The following is a 10904-nucleotide window of genomic DNA, read 5'->3' on the forward strand; positions in this document are numbered from 1 at the left end:
GTGATATTGATATAGAGATTATTTGGTCACAGATAACATGTTCCTGGCGTCGATTGTGCCAGTGCACGCTTCCCAACATAAAACCATGTCCGTGCAAAACTACGTGCACATAACATATACTTGAAACATGCCAACAACTCCGACACACACTCACAACACCCAACATGCACAAAGCAACGAATGCAAGTAGAGTGAACACATACCATGGCTACGTTAGGGGTGAAGGATGGGTTGGTGATGGAATGGTGGTTATATTATATAACTTTGTCTAGTGCCACTGGTGCTGGACCTGTCCTGTTGCAAGAATATGACTATGACTTTGATTATTACGCTTGCTTCTGTTCAAGAATAAGGTCAAACATCAGATAAATTACTCCACCGTTGGGAACGACGAACCCAAAAACAATTTAGACATCAATCATATCAAAATAGAAGCAAAAAAGAACTTTACACATTCATAAGTTATCTCTGCCAAAAGCATAGTCGATTGAACAATTGTGACTCTATCGTGAGGAGATGTTTAGTAATTAGCATAGACCGCTCTATCTGTTTCTAATGCCTATTGTTACAATTTATTGTTAAACAATGCTGTTGTTGAAGTATATTAAGTCTGCTAAAATCCCGCACACGTTAATAACATTGTGTAACGTCTGAGTAATGTCAACAGTGCGATGAATGCCTTTGAAATCAAGTGTAAACTGGAATCTTAAAGAACTAGCTATACCTAATTGCAACTGGATATGGACAGTTTAGGACCGTATTCAGACTGTATCTGTTTGCAAGCGCATGTCTATCAATACATTAAAACAAGCAGGTGTGGGAAGATCATGTATTCAATCAGAATATCCACCCCTTGCCTATTTTGAAGTATGAGCACTGCTTCTGCACAATTAATATTGTTATCACTGACTTCATACATGATGTGGTTTTCTTTTGAACTGCCACTATATAGTGTATCATCATTGTAAAAACCATTGAAGAATCTTGCAGTAATTCGTAACTTTTCTTAACGTTATTATTTAATACCATCAACCACAATCCCGCTGATGGCATGGAGTGAGTGCCTTTAGTTTTACGCCGCACTCAGCAATATTTCAGCTATATGGCGGGCTTATGGCATGGAATACAATGATTATTCACACTGTTGAGCATGTGTGATCAACGTTTCAAGAGCACACTCCTGGTCATGCCATTCCATAAATTGTGTGGTAGACATTAAGAGGGATTCGTTAGATATGAAATGTTGCTTATCGACGTGGTCTTTTTACACATTTGGCTCAAATTCTTTCCTCAGTTAGACTTGCCGGCTTGGATGAAATTGTGGCGTTGTACGTACCGTGCTACTTGTTCATTATACTGATCACTGGATTGCCTTGTCTGGACTCCAATGTTTTGCGTGTCGTGCCTGCAGAACAAAGGTACAAAGTGTTTTGCTAACTGTGAGTGACATTAATGATTTACAGTGATTCATTCATGCACATTGCAGTAGCTTGGCTTGTGGTAGATAATCTATTCTTTGGTGTTGATGTTTGACATTTACAAATGTGGGCCCACAATTCTCAACAAGTGAGTGAATGAGTGATTTACAGTCATATCGGCAATATTTCAGCCTATATCGTGACTAAAACAAGTTTTAATTCACCCTAAACACATGTCAATTATAAAAAAAGCCTGTCAACGAAGGACAGTAAACACAACTAGAATATCACAGCTATGAATATGAGACTTGTATGTAAATCTAAAATATGTTAGCAACAGACGACAATACGTATACAATATAAAAAGAGGCTATAGATTGCCAACAGCTGAAGGTAGATCACCATACTAGTGACCATGGGGACTTACACTGGGGACCATGAGGACCCCAGCTGGATTTACACCATCCCTTCAGTTGTTAGCAAGTTTAGACTATCTAGCCATGAATTAAAATAACACAATTTTTACGATGAAAGATAGTAGTACGTTCGGTACTTACGAAAACATACTCTGTCATTTTGACATTGGCGTGACATTGCTTTTCTAGAAAAACAATACTCGAGACCAGCAGATATAAGTTTGCATGAACAATACAAGTCAGTTGCTACAATGTTATTGGCAGCCTCAAGCATGTCTCTTCATGTAGCGTCATGCAATGTATTTTGGATGTTTGCCAGTAGCCAGACACATGTGCACTCGTCTATCACGTGATGTTATGATTCATAGGACTGACGTGGATACCGGATCCACTGGGAATCATCGTTGATGGTATTACACAACCTGACAACCTGCGTGTCTCCAGAACATATCCTCTTATGATCTGACTCCCTTGTTGTATGGCATGCATGTGACATGCACATATGGATAATGGGAACACTTGGTTTCGTCATGGCCATGGTAGTAATAGTCTATAGATACAGACTATCTGATTGCAAACCTCAACGGGTTTTCAAAACAAGTCAGACGGTCTCTCACAGGGGTCTACTGGTTACAAGTATAACCAAAAAACGCTCCGGCCCCACGTTGAAACTTTATCATTGATAATGATCTAGGTTGTGTTCAGACCGGGTGACGCACTTATACGGATTTGCGCTACAGGGTTTCTTTGTCCAGACGCAGGAACGGACATTCCCAGTCATGAAGAAATATTACGTGACATTTCATGAATTGATAACATTTAAGTCAGGCATTTGAAATTGATGCTTTATTTTATGGAAACATAACATAAGGTAGGAGACAGGCGATGAGTAAACAGTAAGATGATATAATTTTTGTACATTTCAAGCACATTTTCAGTCAGAAGAATACACCTTCACTTGTACTTTTCGTAATTGCCGAATTATAGGAATTGCTGCATATGTAATCTGAAGTACTCTTATTTACAATAAGGAAGCCCAGTTCAGAATTTGTGGAACAGAACCATAATAACAGGCTTGAATATGAAACCAACATCAGAAAATAACCCAGAGTACCCTTGTAATATATTTAAACAACAGCTGTTTATATGGTTCTGTATGGAATGATGCATGTGGAATGTACCCTCAGTATGCGACACTTCCCCTTTTCGTCATATACATTTTGGTTCAAGGCTATTATGTTTGCCATTTGTGGTTTAAAACCGTGTCCAACAATATTCCAGCTGCATTAAGGCAGTCTGTAAAAGAGATTGTGGACCAGACACTCCAGTAATTGACATCATGGACTTCGATCTGCGCAGTTTGAATAAGATGACATATATCATTTAAGACCTGACCACCCGATCCCGTTTGGCAGCAATATTTCAGCTATATGATGGTGGTCTGTAAATAACAGAGTCTTGACCAGAAAATTCAGTGATGAACAACATGAGCATCGTTCTACACAATTGGGATAAGATGGGATGCCATGTGTCCAGGGAGACTGACCATCCGATCCCGTTAGCCGCCTCTTACGACAAGCACGGGCAACTGAAGTTCAATTCTAACCCGGATATTCACGGGTCCCAGGACGGAGAGGTCACATACCTGCAAAGTCTGACATCGTGCGTTGCCCATGATAGTAAGGACCTGACAGTCAAAGGAGGGACAAATGTATGTTTCCTCGACTCCAGAAGCATCTTGCGGTAGATTTCTGTTTGATATTTGGACTTGATTTTGATGAAAACAGTCTTGTGTATCTACATTACCACCCCTACGTTTAAGACATTATGAAAATACACACAGTTTCTTTCTATAAATATCTGGGACAGTTCTTCACAAAAGCAACATCTACGTTGGCACAAGTGGAAAGGGTATGTCTCAACATCAACAAGATACACTACTTATCTGGAGGTCTACAAATTAATACTGCTATCAAGATGTTTGAATCCATGGTTCTACCTATATTAGCACATGGCTCTGAAGTGTGGGGTTTCCAGTATAATGAAACAATCGAGAAGGTACAGACTAAATACTGCAAACGGATGCTTAACCTACCTATACAATTTCGAAATTTTAGGAATTACCTTAAATGCTTCATTTCTGAAATAAAGCCTTAAATAGCAAGATATATCCTTTGCAGAATTTCTCAAGTTAATTAAAGGTCACATGCAACCAAAAAATCAAACATAATTAAAACACAATTATCACTTATTCATGACATATAATATACATTGCTGGTTATGAAAAAGCATATAGACAAAATTATAAGCGTACAATCTCAAATCAAAAGTGCAATATTTTGTACTTGAGTTTACTTCCCAAGAAACGAAGCAGCCGGAATACTGAACCCCGTCAGAGCTGGTGGGTGTGCACTCAAGTGTAACGGCTGGTTCATTTGCAGATTCCCTCACGGCTCATTGTGTGTGTATATAGAGATGTTGGGTTTGGTAAATACATGCTCATTTTTGTGTATAACATTTTGCAATCAACAGACATCATAACCTGTCATGTGTACAAGTATCACACCTGCTTGTCTGTGTGATTACATAATGTGACAGAGACCGAACTCGGGCCCTAAATCAATGCTTTTTGTTTATGGTGTATAGCCTGATTGGTGTTAAGTTCAAATTGCATGTGGTCAGTGATCAAAGTTGTGTATTGACTATTGTCATTAGCAGACGCGTAGGCAGACACATAGGTGTCAATAAAACAGACATTGAGTTTTGTCTGTGACAACGACATATCTATATCACAGTTAGAAATTCTGTCAACGCTACATAATGACATTGCTTTTAAGTATCGAACTGAGAAAGTGACTCGGTAAGAAGAACGTGTGGTGAAATAGACAAATGAAATTATATAAACAGTTAAATTGGTAATCTACTGCAATAACATATGAAAAGCTCGCGCCTGTGAAATATCAACAAAACATAAGAAAAATAGCTCATACCAAAGCCTTCACCGAGATTTCACCGGACAACCCGCTTCAAAGCTGCGCGAACCTATTTCACTGCGCATGTGCTTTGAGCGCAGCCCAGCTATTGAAACCATTTCAATTCCCCCACGCGCTGGGGGGAAATTAGTGAATCGTTTGAACTCCGATTTCGCGCGGATTTTTTAATCGCGTTATTTTTCAACTTTATAAATTGAATTTGCACTTTTGATGATTTGTTTCGGTAGGTTCATACCGAAAGGTATCAGAATCTGCAAAGTTGTGTTTTACGTTGCATGTGACCTTTAAAGACATATGCTATATATCGAAAGGTTTATTGCAACGAAAAATAATAAATGTATTTCTTTTACTAGGAAACGGCAACACTTAGATACGGTGCTCTGACATTTTAATTTAGCACACATGCAGTTTGACCTACTTAAACTTCTGTGTCCACTACAGTAATAATATTTTCAAACTAGCTCCTATTTATCTATATATGTACACCCTCATATGTGTATACTTGAAGATGTAAATGTCAACACATGTCACTCTTCTGTCCGTACATGCAACTTGAAATGGAATAAAAAAAGATAAAAAAACATTTTAAAATATAAATTATCTATGAATTTATTTACAATAATCCATCAAAGGAAAAGTTTGTTGGATCTATTGTCTTCTAAACGTAAACATACTATTACCCAACTGTCGAACTATTTTTTTCATGCTTTTAAAATACGAGAGTTCCTAAAAAATGTTTGATTATATTTCTTTGTGTTATACATTATTCATTTTACATTTTGTGTAATATGTATGTATTATGAGCCGGATTTCAAGTTTCGTCTTGTTAGGAGATATACCAAGCGTTGTATGAGCTTTATAAGTAAATATTAAAGGCACAATGTCGCACATTTTCGACAATCGTTTGGCCTATATTATAAATATTGGGGCATATGCACTCACTCACTCACTCACTCACTCAATAGTATTGATGCAATAAAAGACTTTGTATCCCTTACCACTTGCCTGAGATCGATAATTGAAACTTCGAGGCGAATAGCTTCCAAACAGAGAACACTTGGCATATATGGAATGGAAACAATTGCTCAGTACATCGAAAACTGTCGCATGCGGTGTTGTCGGTGTTTGCCGAACTGGTTTCAATCACGGAAGTTGCGCGTAGGATAATCGTAAAGGGCACTGCAAGGGACATACCTGTATGGGGTTCGCTTGAAATAACGTTCGGCCGGTAGAGGGCGCGAAAGTCCATTTAATGCAACGTTATCAAACAGAAAATGTTTTGGGGTACAGGATATTCATTGTCGTTTACCGTATTGTCATTTAATTAGCTATTCGATTTTGAGAAATACATCTATGGCAGTTTCACCAATATTACGTATGAACAGTTATTGGATAGAAAAACAAAGCTCTATATATTGTATCAGAATCTCAGCTGCAGTTCTGAATTATAGCACAAACTTAAGGCCAAAGGAAAACCTAAGCCTAGTTTCAAATCAGTCTGTTATTAAAATCTCAAAGGACATGTGAACAAAAAACGAAATATCAATCCACATTAAAAAGTACTCGTACAGCAACTGATTATAAGATGCTTTAAACGAGTGAAAAGAATTCATGGAACACTTAGTCATATCATGATGGAGAACGCCAGAAATTGTCTCCATGTATTGTAACTGTTTTGTCTTTCGAACTGGGTAAGGCGAGGCAACACTTTAGTCACATGACTGACCCATGAACTATTTTGGGCATTCATCCTATATTTTCGTATTCATTCAGGTCACCCACCGTGTAAGTAACACCCTCCACTACACGTCACGACATCCTCATTGCAACATGCTTCCCATTCGTTGTCACCTTCGACGGTCTTCCATCAGCTCAAACGATGAGGACGTCACGCCACTCGGACAGCCAGGTCCATGACTTCAAGCTTGAGTACTTTCCGTTATTTTGTAATCAATTGACCACCAAATATACATTTAATGCCAATACTGTACTTATTATGTGGTTGCTCGTAAACATTTATCATATATGGGGAATTTGTCTGAGACATATGTATTCTTTATGTTGTATTAAACAAATATTCCGCCCATTTTACTTACATCGACTTTGACTTTTTTAAAGTTGACTTGGACCAAATATGACAATTGCTCTAATTTTAAATACATTTTAAGAAAGTTGACTTTGACCAAATATAACATTTGCTCTAATTTCTCAAATGTCATGTAGTACTTTAAGATTTTGTATATAGTTGTGTCTGTGTTTTACCTGCACAAATGCAACAGGTCCAACAACTCAGCTTATCCCTGCCTGTATTTACGCAATGTCTTCAAGTACCAGTGCAGTAAGTGCAGTGTAATGCAGTTGATGTTTGAAAGATAAAGGCAAACACCACAGCAGTTAAACACCTTCTTTCAAAGCAGGCACAGTGTAATAAATACATCACATTTGCTGTCCCAGAAAGCAATCGTCACTGCCGTTTAGATACACGTTGCGTTGTAAGTTTGCACAGGGTGTAAATGATCTCAACAGATCCTTTCCTGTACTTCCGGACAGCGTTCTCACAATCAGTCTTAAAACACCTCTACTCGGATTATGATTCTTAACAGCTTTCTCCTTGTGATATGCTGACTGTACAGTAGGGCTCGGGTAAGGTTATTCTGTGAGATAAGACTGTTCAAGCACATTGGCATATTTTCGTGATTGCAAATCATGTTCTTTATCTAAATTTCCATGGTGGCTTTAATGTACTGTTTGAACTTATCTACATAACGTTGTCGTGGTAACATTCAACATGTCACCGTGAGTCCTCCGGCATCACCAGTCGTCACTATGAATTACCGTGTTTGTATCGACATCGAATTTTGAAACAGAACTTTGATAATGAGTTGATATCAAATGACTTATATAACGCCATTGGTGAATAAGTGAGGTTGTCTTTCAGTATTTTTGTGACGATAAATATGAACCCACTCACTCACTCACTTTCAGTATTTCAAGTATGTGAATTCATAGTGTGTTTCAGTAAGTCCGAACCGTGAAGATCCGGGTTTGATTTGATCTTCAGTAACCCATGCTTGTCATAAGAGGCAACTAACGGGATCGGGTGGTCAGGCTCCCTGATAAGGTGGACCCATGTCATCGCATTCCAACTGCGTAGATCGATGTTCATGCTGTTGATCACTGGATTGTCTTGTCCTGTCTCGATTATTTACAGACCACCGCCTTATAGCTGAAATATTGTCGAGTGCGGCGTAAAACCAAACTCGTTCACTCAGTTCAGACAGCCAGACGCGACGAGATGTTAATTGTAATTTCCAGCATTAGTTGTCAGCCTGTGATATGTATGGAATACTGTTCAAATTAGTGTTAGAAACTCAGTGCTCTTACATACATGTGCTAACTCACACATGACATGCAATAATATACATGTTATAAAACACAGACTCGTTACTAAATTGTTGCTATGTAATGGTGTTTAAAAACAGTCCCTAACCTATAAAATACCCATTTACCCATTTCATTTAATATTGAGGTTTGCAATATTAAAAAACCCAATTACACTCCACAGTAGGTTACATGTTGCATTGTCTCCAGTAACACAGAGGGACACGAAGTCACCCGTGCTACTACACTTTCACATTACCTTAACCCATTAATATCCAACTTTTTAAATATTTCTTTTTTCCAAATATAGTTTTGTCATTTGGTTAGAATGAACACAACTGAGTGTTGTTTTCAATGTTTTGTCCTGCATTTGTAATATTTTTTAGACATTGCAAAATATGTTTCTGCATCTTAATAGGGTGCTTGGGGTATTATCGGGCACATTCTTAACAAGAGTGACATCTTCATTTTAAATTCATATCAGTTCCCTCTCTTAAGATATAAACGTTATTACAAAATACATTTTGGCCAGTTCGTGGTAAATTTTATCAATTCATTTAAACATTAAAATCAATCATGTTGGCTATAGTCCACCCATCATTCTCTCTTCGCTGTCATAGACTCTTGCCTGGCGTGATAAATGTAGAAGCATCAATCAGCAAAGTCGTCTTCCTCAATGATTCTGACAACATCATATACACTATAATTTCTGCAGAGATTACACATTAATCATGGTGATTTATAATAACAGGTCACAATTTAATTCTGGACTCACAAAAGTCCAGAAACTCTCCGCACTGTGGGCACTTTCTGACAAGGGATTTGACCAAATTAAACATGCAGTTGTTATGAATATATGCCAAGGATGAAAAAATGAAAAAAACCTTTTTTGAAAACTTTAAATTATAAATAATACTGTGTTAAAGTTGTTTATTTCAAAACTTTAGTACCATTCCGTTGTCTGACAATAATCATTTAGAACGAAGTTATAACATTTCTTCATTTTAGGTCATGTAATCACTTAAAAACAGGAGTTTCTTTCAATTGTTGCTTGCTATCTGTAAATGAAAACTCTGGGGACCTTTAATGCTATGCATGGTGCGCTTACCAATTATGTCTTAAATCATACATTTTAACTAGTCTTGCACAAATAAAGTATTGTTTAAGTAAATTACAGAGAAGAGCATATTTATATGCAACACCTTTAAGGTACATAGATATAAAATGTAACACTGACTTTGCTGAACGTCTCAAACCCGCCACCATTTTTTGGTTTTTTATTTTTTTTTCTTTCTTTTAATTTGTTCACACATGGCTAAATCTCCTGATACCGACTCAGTTGGAATAACTCAAAAACAACCACTACATCTTTGCATACTATTATCTAGTATTTGTAAGTATGTTTTCCAAGATAACTCTGAAAATTTGCACCCTCTTGGGTTAATGGGTTAACAAACCCGTGAAGATCTGGGTTAGAATGTACCTTCAGTAACCCATGCTTGTGGTAAAATGCGACTGACGGGATCGGGTGGTCAGGCTCGCTGCCTTGGTTGACACATGTCATCTGTTCCCAATTGCACAGATCAATGCTCATGCAGTTGATCACTGGAATGTCTGGTCCAGACTCGATTATTTACCGACCAACCGCAATATAGCTGGAATATTGCTGAGTGCTGCGTAAAACTAAACTCACTCACTAATGGGTTAACAGGACTTTAAACGCAATTGATACGTCATCAACTGTTAAATAAATAATGAAACGGCGACCTGTCCCTGACCCGGGACACCATGCTGGTGTCACTTAAATGTTGTGCATTGGGGAGATAAACGTTAGGTCTTGGTTGTCTTCCAAGCATTTAATGCTCTGTTCAGTCACATTTCCACCCACAATAAAACACGATTCATAGCTCGAGTCAACACTTGGTTCCACTCATATCCGCGCTGCGCGCAAGTGCTACCAGTAAATTATTGTCTTGCTATGGACTTTAATCAAACAGATAACAACATGTCTGGGCCTGAGATACATTAGCAACTCTGATTAATATTATATATGGGCCAGTTACTTTCTAAATAAAATGAACGAGTATGTTTACCTTTATAAGTGATATAAGGATGTACAAGTATTGCTACATTTCTGATAAGGGCTCGTAAAATCAGAAATGCACAAATTTCAGTCGATATTTTGCATACTAAGATATATTATTATATATGCCTATACATTGTGCAAAGAAATTTGATATTTTACTGTATAACTGTTACTGGTTTACCAGCATCAAATAAAAACAAGGGGAAATGTACTGTAATGTGGGCCATGGCCTTATATACGGAAATAAAACTGTCTGACCTTTATAAAGAACAAACCACTTCAAGCCGGTAACGAAAAAATTACGGTTAACACGTTGGTCTTAAACGACTTAACACTACGTATATTTGTGTCTTGCAATGATTCAGTCATGTTAAATGAACGGTCCTGTTATATTATTTTACACACATTACAATAGACAATAATTACCTTCAGCCGCACTGTAACAGAAATATAAAATGCGTGCACAATGCGATTTAACAAGAAAGCGCAAAAAGTGCCACAACGTAGCCACCAGAATGGAGTTACTTGAAAAGGCAAAAGCTGTCAAAAACAACATCTGCACGTGCAAACTGCAAATAATCAAGCACGCATGCTGTGTCCTCGGTGGATA

This window comes from Haliotis rubra, unplaced genomic scaffold (genome assembly GCF_003918875.1).
Source record: "Haliotis rubra isolate DU_JTF1 unplaced genomic scaffold, ASM391887v1 Scf675, whole genome shotgun sequence".
Lineage (NCBI taxonomy): Eukaryota > Metazoa > Mollusca > Gastropoda > Lepetellida > Haliotidae > Haliotis > Haliotis rubra.